The 12604-nt window shown below is 39.0% G+C and overlaps 1 long non-coding RNA gene across 5 annotated transcripts in view; it reads left to right on the forward strand.

Annotated features, from left to right (window-relative positions):
• Positions 1 to 9782: 9782 nt before the first annotated feature.
• Positions 9783 to 12604, forward strand: part of LOC150046392 (uncharacterized) — a 247837-nt gene continuing 245015 nt past the window's right edge. For 3 of the 5 annotated variants that reach the window (XR_016539608.1, XR_016539612.1, XR_016539611.1), the window contains exon 1: positions 10761 to 10897. This is a non-coding gene — a long non-coding RNA (uncharacterized LOC150046392). Of the gene's footprint in view, positions 9890 to 10134; positions 10253 to 10760; positions 10898 to 12604 lie in introns of those variants that run through there. The other 2 variants (XR_016539610.1, XR_016539609.1) reach the window with 2 other exon arrangements.

Consider the following 12604-nt stretch of genomic DNA (forward strand, 5'->3'; position numbering starts at 1 on the left):
TCTGGGATGTCCGCAGTCCAGGTAAAGACTGCCGCGTTTATTTTTTACTCCCGCTTCTTCCCTCCTCCAGACCCCGGGAACCTCCAGGTGTTACATTCATATGGTAAATCTCAGGTCATTTACATAGAATAAGGCCAGAAAACAATAAGACAATAAAGCCATTGTCTGATGCAAGTCAAGGTACAGTTTGATTCCACTCTGGCTCCCAACATATCCCCCGTTTTTTATTTTAAAAGAAACACAAGTGCAATTTTTACTCTTTTCTATACCCCTAATTTATCCTGTCACATTTTCCAAAAATGACTTTGGTCCCTTGGTCTAATGGGGATTGATGGGCGGAGATTCAACTTCTGTGACTTCTTCAAGCTGACTCAGGGGAGTTGTCTCTGTGCTTGACCAGGGACCTTAAGAAGCCTAGCCTGTTTTATCAAGGGGTTGCAAGGATTAGATATTAGGAACAATAATTTACTCCAAACTAGAGATCATATTTGACATTTAACAACTGCACAAACCATCTTTGGCTACAATAGTGTAGCTTACATAGCACCGATTTGCAAAGGCTTTTTCTTGATTGTCTGGGGAACTAAATTTCTGCAACCTTAACAATGCTTCAGTTGTCAGATCTAAACAGATTAATAGAGACACAAGCCTCAGATCCACAAACTTTTCCTGAATTTGTGGCTGGTGTCAAAAATAAAAAATAAAAATTTCACTCAATTAGGACTTTAAACTACCCACTATCACAGAAGATTGACAAGTTCCTGCCCAGTTATGAAAGGCACGGGCATTAGTAAGGCATGCTTACAAACTATTCTATGACCTCCCAGCTCTGATTAATTTGATTGGCCAAGCACAAGTGACTAAGATCTGACACCATCTCTGCCATCCAAGCAGAGGCTTTCGTGTCCCAGTAGTGTCTCTCCACACAGGGATAAACATGCCATTGGCATTTCACTTTGTTGGTTGCTGTACTTGAACTCAGGGCCTGGGTACTGTCTCTCAGCTCTCCAGCTCAAGGCTAGCACCCTACCACTATGAGTCCCGAGCTTGGTGCTTAAGTGCTTCCCCCCAGCTTTTCAGCTCAGAGCTAGCACTCTGCCACTTCAAGCTCCAAAGCAACTCTGTCCCAGCATCCTGCTGGCAGATTAGACACCATAGTCTCACAGGGACTTTGCTTTGCCCGGGCAGGCTCAAAGCTGCGGCTTTCAGATCAATGAGTCCTACAAAAGGCCACGTTACTCCAATTAAAGCAACAAGGTGGGCCAGGAGTTTGGCCTAGTGGTTAAAGTGCTTGCCTAGCATACACGAAGACCCGGGTTCAATTCCTCGGTACCACATATAGAAAAAAGCCGGAAGTGGTGCTGAGGCTCAAGTGGTAGAGCTCTAGCCTTGAGAAAGTCCAAGGACAGTGCTCAGGCTCTGAGCTCAGGCCCAGGACTGGCAAAAAAAAAAAAAAAAAAAAAAAAAAAAAAAAGCAACAAGGTGGTCAACACAGAAATAGTCTCTAAGCATGAGCTTACCTAGAACCTGGTAAAAGCCAAAGTTACATCTGAATAAGGATTGCTGTCCTTCTCCATGGGCTAGCTGGAAGTTGCTATAAGGTAACTTACAAGAGCAAGCTGAAATAGCAATTAAGCAATTACTTTGGTAGTCCTAATTTTCCTTTTTTCTCTTTCTTTAAACATTTAAGACAACTTCACTTTCAAATATTGTTTAGAAACCCATTTCCAATGTTCTTAATAACTTTTACTGATATTGGCTTAAACAATTAACACCTTAGCCTTTATTTGCAATTGAAAAACCTTTAAGGGCACAAAGAACTCCTTCTGCCTTCAGGCCCCCTAAGGCCCAAGGCACTCCTCTTGCCTTTTAGAAAAAAGGGCTCTTTTGCAGTTTAGATTACTGTCCAGAACTCCAACAACAGTTTAAACTCAAATAACAGTTTTTCCCAAATTCAAGAACTATAGACATCAGTGCACCAAAAGTCTAAGTCTGGACTTAGTTTCCTCTCCTTTTTAAAATACACCCAATAGCATGGAGATAAACCTTTAAACATTCCTTTAAAATACTAATCACATTATCCACATTTTACCATCAGATTTCTAGTGTCAGTTTGCAAGAAAGGACAGGCAAAGTTTCTGACGTTAATGAACAATTTTACATTTAAATCTCTAATACATGTTTCCAAACTTTAACTTAAAGTAATAAATCCCAAATTCCCTAACACCTCTGTGCTGAACAGGATACAATGTTTACAATGTAAACAGCTGTATGCCCTGCAATAAAATGCAGATTTCAGGATCTAGAAAAATATTTACCAGTTTTTCTTTAAGACAACACAATAATTCTTTGAGACATTGTAAAACATTCAAACCTAATATTTTTGTTGAAGTTTTAAGCTTAGATTTACCCAATTGTCTTTGTGTTTAAGTATAAATTTATCCATTGTTTTATACAGCATGCTGACAATTTAACCTTGAACATGTTCACTCACTCATTCACACACATTCATACTCAAAGATCATAAAGCGCGCAAAATTAATATCGGCCGTTCAATTTCCGGAAGTTTGTGTCAAGAGAGTTTTGCCAATTTTACTCTTACAGGTGAGAACCAGGTTCAAAACAAAACTTTTTGCAAGGCAACTTAGCTGGAATTTATTTTTCCAGGGCTTGTTACAACTGCAGACATGGGGGAGCGGCCATGCTAGGCCCAGAAATGTTCAAATAAATAACAAGGATGTGTGCTTGAGTACGCACAGAAAAACCATGAGGATCCATACTTAGAAATGGTACCAATTTTAAAGACAAAACTGGACAAGGAAAAATATGTAACACGAACAAGACAGAGAAACGGAGATTTTTAAATAATCAGACATTGACATATAACAAGAAAATTGGACTCAATCAGATACACTTAACACAAAAAAACATGAGCTCAAATGAATGTTTTCACCAAACAGTTATTTTTAGATGTCTTGCTCGTGGGACTCTCAGGTATGCCTTGTTATCGACAAACTGTAGGAAGCTCTGAAGCACCCCTTTTTCCACCCACGTTCCGTGGGCTTCAAGTAGGCCTGTTAAGATCGTTACATATGACCTATGGCTATTAACTTGACCCATAATTTTTACTCCTGACTATACACTCTCTTAAGATCCTGTCTTAATAGTCCTACGATGTGTTACTCACCACAGGGAGGGGTCCTTCACCTTCGTCCCAGATTTTCAGGGTCCCTGTTCCGGCGCCAGATGCCGGGGCCAACCGGCAGCAAACCAGGGTTCGCAGATTGGGGTTCCTGAAATAGGGGGCAAGGACTAGGAAGAAATAGAAGAGAGACAGACACACCGGGTCCGGGATGTCCGCAGTCCAGGTAAAGACTGCCGCGTTTATTTTTTACTCCCGCTTCTTCCCTCCTCCAGACCCCGGGAACCTCCAGGTGTTACATTCATATGGTAAATCTCAGGTCATTTACATAGAATAAGGCCAGAAAACAATAAGACAATAAAGCCATTGTCTGATGCAAGTCAAGGTACAGTTTGATTCCACTCTGGCTCCCAACAGTAAACTATGAAATGGTATTTTTCATCGGGTAGCTAGAATGCACTCCTGTTTAAACTCAGCAACAAAATGAAATGACATACTTCATTCGTATTACTTAGATTGATAACAAAATGAGTGGAAATACTGGTGATTGCCCCTTCATCATTGATTGAATGATTGATCATTTGATTATCACAGTTTCAAACAGTCTAGAATGATTTTGAAGCTGGGTTTGGTGTTATTCAGCACTTTGAAGATAAACACTGGAGCTGTAGCTGGGTTTCTGCCAAGGGAAGCCTTTGCCAAGTCCAAGGCTGAGATATACTCCTCACCTAGTAAAGATTTTCATCTTGTGTTTATTGAACCATCACACTCAATGCTAAGTATTCAGATTAAAAATGGACAATTGGGCCAGATGCTAGTGGCTCACACCTATGAGATCTCGGTGGCTGAGATCTGAGGATTGTGGTTCAAAGATAGCAAAGTCCATGAGACACTTATGTCTAACTACCAGAAAACCAGAGCAAAAGAGCTAAGGGACAAAGTCCAGGCCCTGAGTTCAAGCTTTCCAACTGACAAGCAAATGAGTCAATTGGCCATAGTATATGTATGTATGTGTACACACACACACACACATACACACACACACACACACACACACACACATGCACATTTTTTAATATATTTTTATTGTAATTAATAGAAGGGTTACATTATATTCAACAGACAGAGGGTGCATTACTTCACATATATTGATACTCTTTCTCATGTCTTGGTCCCCATTTCCCTCCTACCACCCCCGCCCCTCATCTTGTTTTCCCCCTTTCCCTATTCAATTTCAAATAATCAAATATGCATATATACAATATATCAGATAACAAGGTAAAATACTGTAACAATATGAGATAGCCAAGGGAAAGCAAAAGAGATGAGAGATAACATAGTACATTAAGGACAACAGTCACTCATTATATGGCTTTTGTTTCCTTATCCTGGAGGTCCTTTCATTTAGTGTCATACTATATGGCCTTATGTATCTAGGTTTTGTTCTATTGTAAATCTCTGCTAGGAGAGCCCAAGGTTTCTACTGATTATGACAAATGAGAGAAACCATTGAGCCTGTGTTCGTTTGAGTCGGCTTACTTCACTTAATATGATTTTTTCTAAGTCTTTCCATTTCCTTACAAATGGGGGAATGTTGTTCTTTCTGACAGCTGCATAGAATTCCATTGTGTATAAATACCACATCTTGTTGATCCACTCATCAACTGAGGGACATCTGGGTTGGTTCCATAGCTTTGCTGTGGTAAATAGTGCTGCAATGAACATCATTGTGCTAGTGGATTTAGTATGCCTTGCTTCTGGACGACTGGGTAAATGCCAAGTAGTGGAATTGCTGGGTCCTAGGGGAGCTCTATGTTTAGTCTTTTGAGGAACTGCCATACTGTTTTCCATAGTGGATGAATGAGTTTGTACTCCCACCAACAGTGTAGTAGTGATCCTTCCTGGCTGCATCCCCTCTAGCATCTGTTGTTATTAGATTTCTTGATCCTGGCCATTCTAACTGGAGTGAGGTGGAATCTTAGAGTTTTTTTGATTTGCATTTCTTTTATGACCAGAGATGTCGAACATTTCTTCATGTGTCTATAGGCCATTCTTATTCTTCTCCAGAGAAGACTCTCTTTAAGTCTTTAGCCCATCTTTTAATGGGATGGTTGTTTCTTTGGAGATTAGTTTGGAAGTGATTCAATTTTTTGAGTTGTTGATATATTTTAGATATGAGGCCTTTGTCCGTTGTATGGTTAATGAAGACCTTCTCCCACTGTGTAGGCTTTCTAGTTAATTTGCTAGCTGTATCCTATGCCATACAGAAGCTCTGCAGTTTAATGCAGTCCCACTTATCCAGACTTTCTCTGATTTGTTGTGTTTCTAGGTCCTTATTAAGAAAATTTCGACCTGTGCCAAGGAGGCCTAGTGTATCTCCTATTCCTTTTGTAAAGTTTTCAGTGTATCTGCTTTTACCTCGAGGTCTTTGATCCATTTGCAGTTAATCCCTGTGCAGGGTGACAAAGAAGGATCTAACTTTAGTTTTCTGCAAGTGCTTAATCAGTTCTGCCAGCACCACTTGATAAAGAGGCTGTTTTTCTTCCATTCTATTTTTTTAGCTCCCTTGTTAAAAATTAGGTGGCCATAGGTCTGTGGGTTAATATCTGAGTCCTCAGTTCTATTCCATGGGTCTTCAGGCCTGTTCTTGTGCCAGTACCAAGCTGTTTTGGTCACTATAGCTCTGTATAGCTCTGTTTGGTATTGGAATTCCCCTGAGCTGTTTGTTCTTTGTGCTAAGAATTGTTTTTGCTATATGGAGTCTTTTATTATTCCATATGAAAATTTGGATTGCTTCTTCTATTTCTTTAAAGAATGACATTGGGATATTTATAGGTATTGCATGGAATATGTAGATAGCCCTTGGCAAGATTGCCATTTTCACGATATTAATTCTTCCAATCCAGGAGAATGGGAGGTTTTTCCATTTCCTCAGTTCTTCTTTAATTTCCTTTTTCAGGGTTTTAAAGTTTTCATCAAAAAGGTCCTTTACATTCTTAGTTAATTCCTAGGTACTTTATTTTCTTTGAGGCTATTGCAAAAGGAGTTGCTTTCCTGATTGTTGCCTCGTTCCTCTCATTGTTGGCATATAGGAAAGTGGTTGATTTTTGAGGGTTAATTTTATATCCTGCTACCTTGCCAAAGTTTTGAATCAGCTCAAGGAGCTTGGGAGTAGAGTCTATAGGGTTCTTTAAATTCAAAATCAAGTCATCTGCAAAGAGGGAAAGTTTCACTTCCTCTTTCCCTATTTGGATCCCCTTTATGCTTGCTTCTTGCCTTATTGCTCTGGCTAGGAATTCTATTACTAAGTTAAAGAGGAGTGGAGAGAGTGGGCATCCTTGTCTCGTTCCTGATTTTAGAGGCAATGGCTTTAGCTTTCGCCATTAAGTATAATACTAGCTGTGGGTTTGTGATACACAGCCTTTATTATACTGAGGAATGTTCCATGGATTCCTAGTTTCTCCAGAGCTTTCAGCACAAAGGGGTGTTGGATCTTGTCAAATGCCTTTTCTGTATCTGTTGAGATAATCAACACACACACACATTTTTTTTGGTCAGCATCAGTGTTTAAACTCAGGGCCTCAAGCTCCTTCAGCTTTCTTGTTTACCCATGGCTGATGCTATTTGAGTCATGCCTCTAGCTTAGCTTTTTGCTTGTTATATTGGAAATAGTCTTGAGAACTATTTTTCTCAGGCAGTCTTTGAAACACCATCCTCTGGATTTGAGCCTCATGAGTAGCTAGTATTACAGGTATGAGCCACCAGCAACTAGGATTAATTTTTGCAAGATAAATGTGGCCAAAGAAGAAGTACCGAGATCAATATAAAAATCAGCAGTAGCTTCTCAGCATGCCAGAATCCCTTTCTTCATTGGTCAGGACCTACCCTCCCCCCCCAAGGGGAAGTGTAATTGCTGACTATAAGATTGACTTGTATTGTTGTTTGTAGTTACGGATCAGTCATTGAAATTATTATTTTATATTTCTGTGGGTGTAACTATCACTATTGGATTAACATTTTGTTATTGAAAGCTACTGAACATATTTTCAGGCCCTTGCATTTTATCAGACTCCCTTGTCAAAGAAAATGAAGATACACAAATGCAGTGCCTACACTTGTTATAAAAGGGCTGGAGGACCTTGTCTACTACAATACCTAATGACCTCTAAGTCCTGCTTTCATTATTATTTTTTCAGAGTTTAATTTCAGAAGAAAACTTCATTTCTCTGGAGGAATTAATATGCTTCCTCTTTTCTTTTAATAAGCATGCTTATTATATTCTACCTTGCTCCAGGAATAACTAGATGGCTTAATGAAACAAGGAAAACTCTGTAAAATTAAAAAGTAAAGATGGAGTAAAAAGTCAAGACAAATTAAGAGCTCACATAGTCTCTCCCAAGAACCTCAGCATTGATTGACCCTGTGTAGCATGCATGCAGGTGAGTCCTTTACACAGACTTAGGGTTCAGGTTCTTCCCATAGGCCTCACATCACCAGATCCTACAAAATCAGACTAGTCTACCAAACTTAAGTTCAAACTACCAAAATAAATGGATTTCTTGGAGAAAGGGCATCTATTCTTGGTATCAGAATTGTATTTCTTTCAAGAAATCTCCAGCTATACAACTATATAATACGTAAATTTCCAGCTATAAGACTATATAATAGTTGTAGTTAACATGAGAAGGGGTAGCAATGATTGTTAAGTAATGTACCTTCTCTCTGGCGAATATAATGTAACCTTTCTATTAATTACAATAAAAATATAATAAAAATAGTTGTAGCTTTGTTTATTGTCGGGGTAATGTATAGAGGGGTTACAGTTACATTCGCCAGGTAGTAGGTCCATTACTTTTCACACATTGATACTCCCCTTCTCATGTTCTTTGTCCCCATTTCCTTCCTCCCACCCTCTCCCAATCATCTTGTTTCCTTCCCTTCCCTTTCCTATTTCAAATAAACAGATAAGCGTACATACAATATACCAAGCAACAAAGTCAGATACAGTAACAATATGAGATTAACCAAAAGGCAAAAAAAGAGAAGAGAAATAACAGTACATTAGGAACAACAGTCACACAAGATAAAAGCTCTTGTTTGCATATCCTAGAGATTCTTTCATTTAGTCTCATCCTATATGACCTATGTACATATGTTTTTTTAAATTTAATTTTAGTTTTTATTGTCAGGGTAATGTATAGAGGGGTTACAGTTACATTAGCCAGATAATAGGTGCATTACTTCTCACACAATGATACTCCTCATGTTTTTGTCCCCATTTCCCTCTCCCCCTCCCCCTTGTAGTTTGTTTTTAAGTTATGTTTTCTTATGGCAGGGTAATATAACCGAGGGATCAAATATGCAAAGCAACTTCACTTCAAATATGCAAAGCAACTCATTAAAAGAATAGAGAAGATTCTGGTGAAATTCATTCAGTGCCATGTTCAGTTAATCCAACAGTAAATTTTATTCATATGAAAGAAGTACCTTGAAATATTTCTGATTAAATATCATCAACTTGATGGAACACAAGGCAATACCAAATTTCACATCACCCTTATTAAACCTATAGACTCCTGCATGTTTTCAATCCAATGTGGTTCCATTTGCTGCCACACCCAACCAAAAAAACAGAGGAGTCAGAATTAATATCCTTTTAAGAGAATTGAGGATCTCGAATTAGGCTAAGAATACATTCTCCTTGATGCTCATGCAAATGGCTAATGAGATGTGTAGAGTTGTAATGTATTCCATAGCAATGTCCCTAAATGACTGCAGCCTGGATGGGTTAAGCCAGTGTAATGAAACAACCCAACTGTTCATTTGACATTAACCAAGTACTTCTTTGTTGCTGGTATGACAATTGTCTTATACCCTGTTTCCTCCATGTCTTACCTGGTGAGAATTGGAGCCATTTAAATTTTTTATTTTGTTTTATCTTATTTTTGTGCTTGTACTGGGGCTTGAATTCAAGGTGTCACATTCTCTCTTATCTTCTTTTGTTCAAAGCTGGTGCCCTGCCACTAGAGTCACACCTCCACTTTTGGCTTTTTTGCTGCTTAATTTGACATAGAATCTCTAGAATCTGTCTTTCCTAGCTTGAACCACCATCTTCAGATCTTAGCCTCCTGTGTAGCTAGGATTACAGACATGAACCACCAGTGCCCATCTGGAGAATTTTTAAAGTACCATCAGAGCAGCCTTGCTGATCTTTACATTGGAAATATTGCCTACTTCTTTTCCTGATGTCAATTTCTTTCTCTCTGTTCTGATTTTATATCCAAATTGTAGACAAATCTCATTTTTTAAAAAAAGGTCTCAAAGCCTTTCAGGGACAAAGACATAATCTAAACAAATTGCAAGAGAACCAAGTATAATGGGGTAAGGAAAGTGATCAAAAATTGGCAAACGTCTAATGCTTGTCTCCAGTTCCTCTGCTCTGGGAATAAAGACCTGTCTGTACAAAGGCTTCTTGACAGCCGGAGGAACAAAATGCTCTCCTGAAAGAAAAGAGCCAAAGCCACTGCATCTTCCCTCCACCCTGGCTCTCTGTGATGAAACAATGCCTCCCAAAGGAACTGGCAGCTGGCCCTTGGCAGGTGGTGGAAACAGCCCTGTAACTTGCACAAAGGGAGGAAAAACCCAAACTCTCAGATTCCTTGTGGGGGCTGTGTGATTAGTCTGCCCACAATCTCCTGACTGAGCAGGGACCCCTCTGTCTACCCTCCTCTTGCTGGTGTGTCTGTGGTAAGTGTGGATTTGCCAGGAGGGTACAGGAAAGGGAGAACAGGGAAGAACAAAGATCTGTAGGAGGAAGGGGTGAGGCTGTCCATCTTCTACTTGGAGAGTATGCAGAAGAGAGGTTAAACTAGACTTGAATTGAAAGTGGGCATTCTGGGGGTTCTGATGCTTCTTTTTGCTCTTTGGTAGAAGGTGAATAAATAGGACAGTCTCAATGGGAAAATTTTCACCCTCTCATCTACCCAGATTATTTTCCCTCATCACCACCTGAAGATGGGAAAATCGATGGTGTCATAAGTTATGGATGCTTCACTTCAATTCCATTTATTCTTTCATTTGCATTGCCTGATTCAAAGAATTTTGGACAAGGTACTTGACCCCTCCCCCACAAGCCAGAACAAAGATGCATTATTTTTTTTTTAAAGACAGGCAAATGCATACCTTCTTATTTTTGCAGTAATTCAATGGTTCTAACCTACATGGCTTATCTGGTCTGAGTCCAGTAAATGGACAGCAGCTGTCAGAGATCTGGTGCATCTGTTATGGAAAATCTTGTGGGCTGAGGATACTAAAGATATGAATAGTTTTGAGGTTCTAAGTGTCTAATTATCTGGACCATCTAGAGAAGGGACTAAATTGTTGCATTAAAAAGTACAAAGTATGATGAGGTCAGCTACCTTGGTCAGCAGCCAGGCTAGGTCAGAGCAAAGAACCCTTGGGAGTGAAGAGAGAGTTTCCTTCCAGGCCTAGTAGGAAACAAAGAGATGAGGCTAAAATAAAAATCAGCATGAATACATTGCTGAGCTCTGGGACTTTTGAGCAAATCACAGAAAGCAATATGATATTTATTCTCCTACCTAGTGTGAGTCACAGATGCATTGTGTATTTGATGGTTTTACTGAATCTTGTCATGATGTGAAGATAGGGATGACCACACATCACAAGTGATTCCAGCTACAGTGGATATGAACACATGCTTTCCCAGAGCTCCTGGGAGGGAAAATGGCATGGCAGGTATTCAATTCAGTATTATTATTATTATTATTATGTTTTTGTGTTACTGAGATTTGAATTCAGGGCTTTGTACTTGGTAGGCAAGTAGGCTACTATTTGAGCCATGCCCTGGTCCTTTTTTGCTTTCTGGGTTATTTTTAAAATAGTCTCACTGTTTCTTTCTCTCTCTCTCTCTCTCTCTCTCTCTCTCTCTCTCTCTCTCTCTCTCTCTCTCTTCCTCTCTCCCTCCCTCCCTTCCTTCCTTCCTATCTTTCTTTCCTTCCTATCTCTCTTTCCTTCCTTCCTTCCTTCCTTCCTTCCTTCCTTCCTTCCTTCCTTTCTTCCTTCCTTCCTTCCTTATCTTTCCTCTCTTTCTTTCTTTCTTCCTTCCTTCCTTCCTTCCCTCCTTTCTTTCTTTCTTTCTTTCTTTCTTTCTTTCTTTCTTTCTTCCTTCCTTCCTTTCTTCCTTTCTTCCTTTCTTCCTTTCTTCCTTTCTTTTCATGTTAGCCTCTGACTAAAATCTTCCTGCCTCAGCCACCAATACAGCTGGATTCATAGGTGAATATTATCATGGCTGGCTTATTTCTTGATTGAGATGATCTCTAAGTACCTTTTTTGCCCAGGCTGATCTTTAACCTTAGTCTTTCTGAGTATCTGAGACTACCAATGAGGACTAGGCCCACTTTAACTTAATCACTTAAAATTAAATTAAATTAAAATGTAATAAAACTTAAATTCAATAGTCACTGGTCACAGGTAATAGTCTGTACTTTCCCCTTTATGGAACTAGTGGTTTTACTGTTTGAATAACTTATTCCTGTTATTCAACATTCAGGTGTTTCCTGCCCAGCCTGGCTTTGAATTGTGCTACTTTAAGTCTCAGCCTCTTGGATCTAGGGATACAGACAGAAGCCATCAGGGCCAAGCATAACCTTTGTCATTTGAAAGTTTAAGGACTTCTCCGTTTGTAAAGACTTGTTCCACAAATCAGATTTTAACAACTACATATTAATGTACCAAAGAACACATACACCAAAATATACATTACCAGTTTTTGTATTGTACAATATTCTGGTCCTCTGCCTTTAGTCAGAACCAGTCAGTGCAGCATTGATCTTGTATCCTCCTTTACTTATCGGGACATCTGAGGCTCTCTTCTCTGATGCTGTAACTCATGTGTCCAGACTCCTCATATCAAATGGCTTTTACATTTGTAATTTCACATTCTTTTTCTTAGGAGAAGAGCCTCAGCACTGATAAACTTCAGGCCGCACAAAAACCTTGAAGTTTCTGAAATTTATGATAACCTCTAATTCTTGAAGTTTCTCCCATATTCAATCAACCTCATTTTTTTTTACTTTGCTCTAAAGTTGTCCCCCTTTTTCTTTTCTTTTTTTATTTTTTGCATTTTCCTTAATAGAATTGAATCAATTATGCCATTTTTTTCTGAGAATTTAAGTTCCTGGAGTGTAAAGACCATATCTTAGATTTAGTAGATATGGTATATGTATATTTGTAGATATGATAAATGTATATTTGTTGAGTGCTTTGCTAATTACTGATATCCAACTTGCATCCAACTTCCCTTTCCAATACTACTAGTAACAATTATAAATGTTTCAGAAAGTATAGTAGGTGTGGGCAGGTCAAACTTTCCAAAAATAACTAGATGGTATTTCCAGCCATGTATATTATTTGAGATCCAAATCAATTTGTGAGCAGTACTCA

The sequence above is a fragment of the Megascapheus bottae genome, chromosome 25 (assembly GCF_031878675.1).
Source record: "Megascapheus bottae isolate mThoBot1 chromosome 25, mThoBot2.hap1, whole genome shotgun sequence".
Lineage (NCBI taxonomy): Eukaryota > Metazoa > Chordata > Mammalia > Rodentia > Geomyidae > Megascapheus > Megascapheus bottae.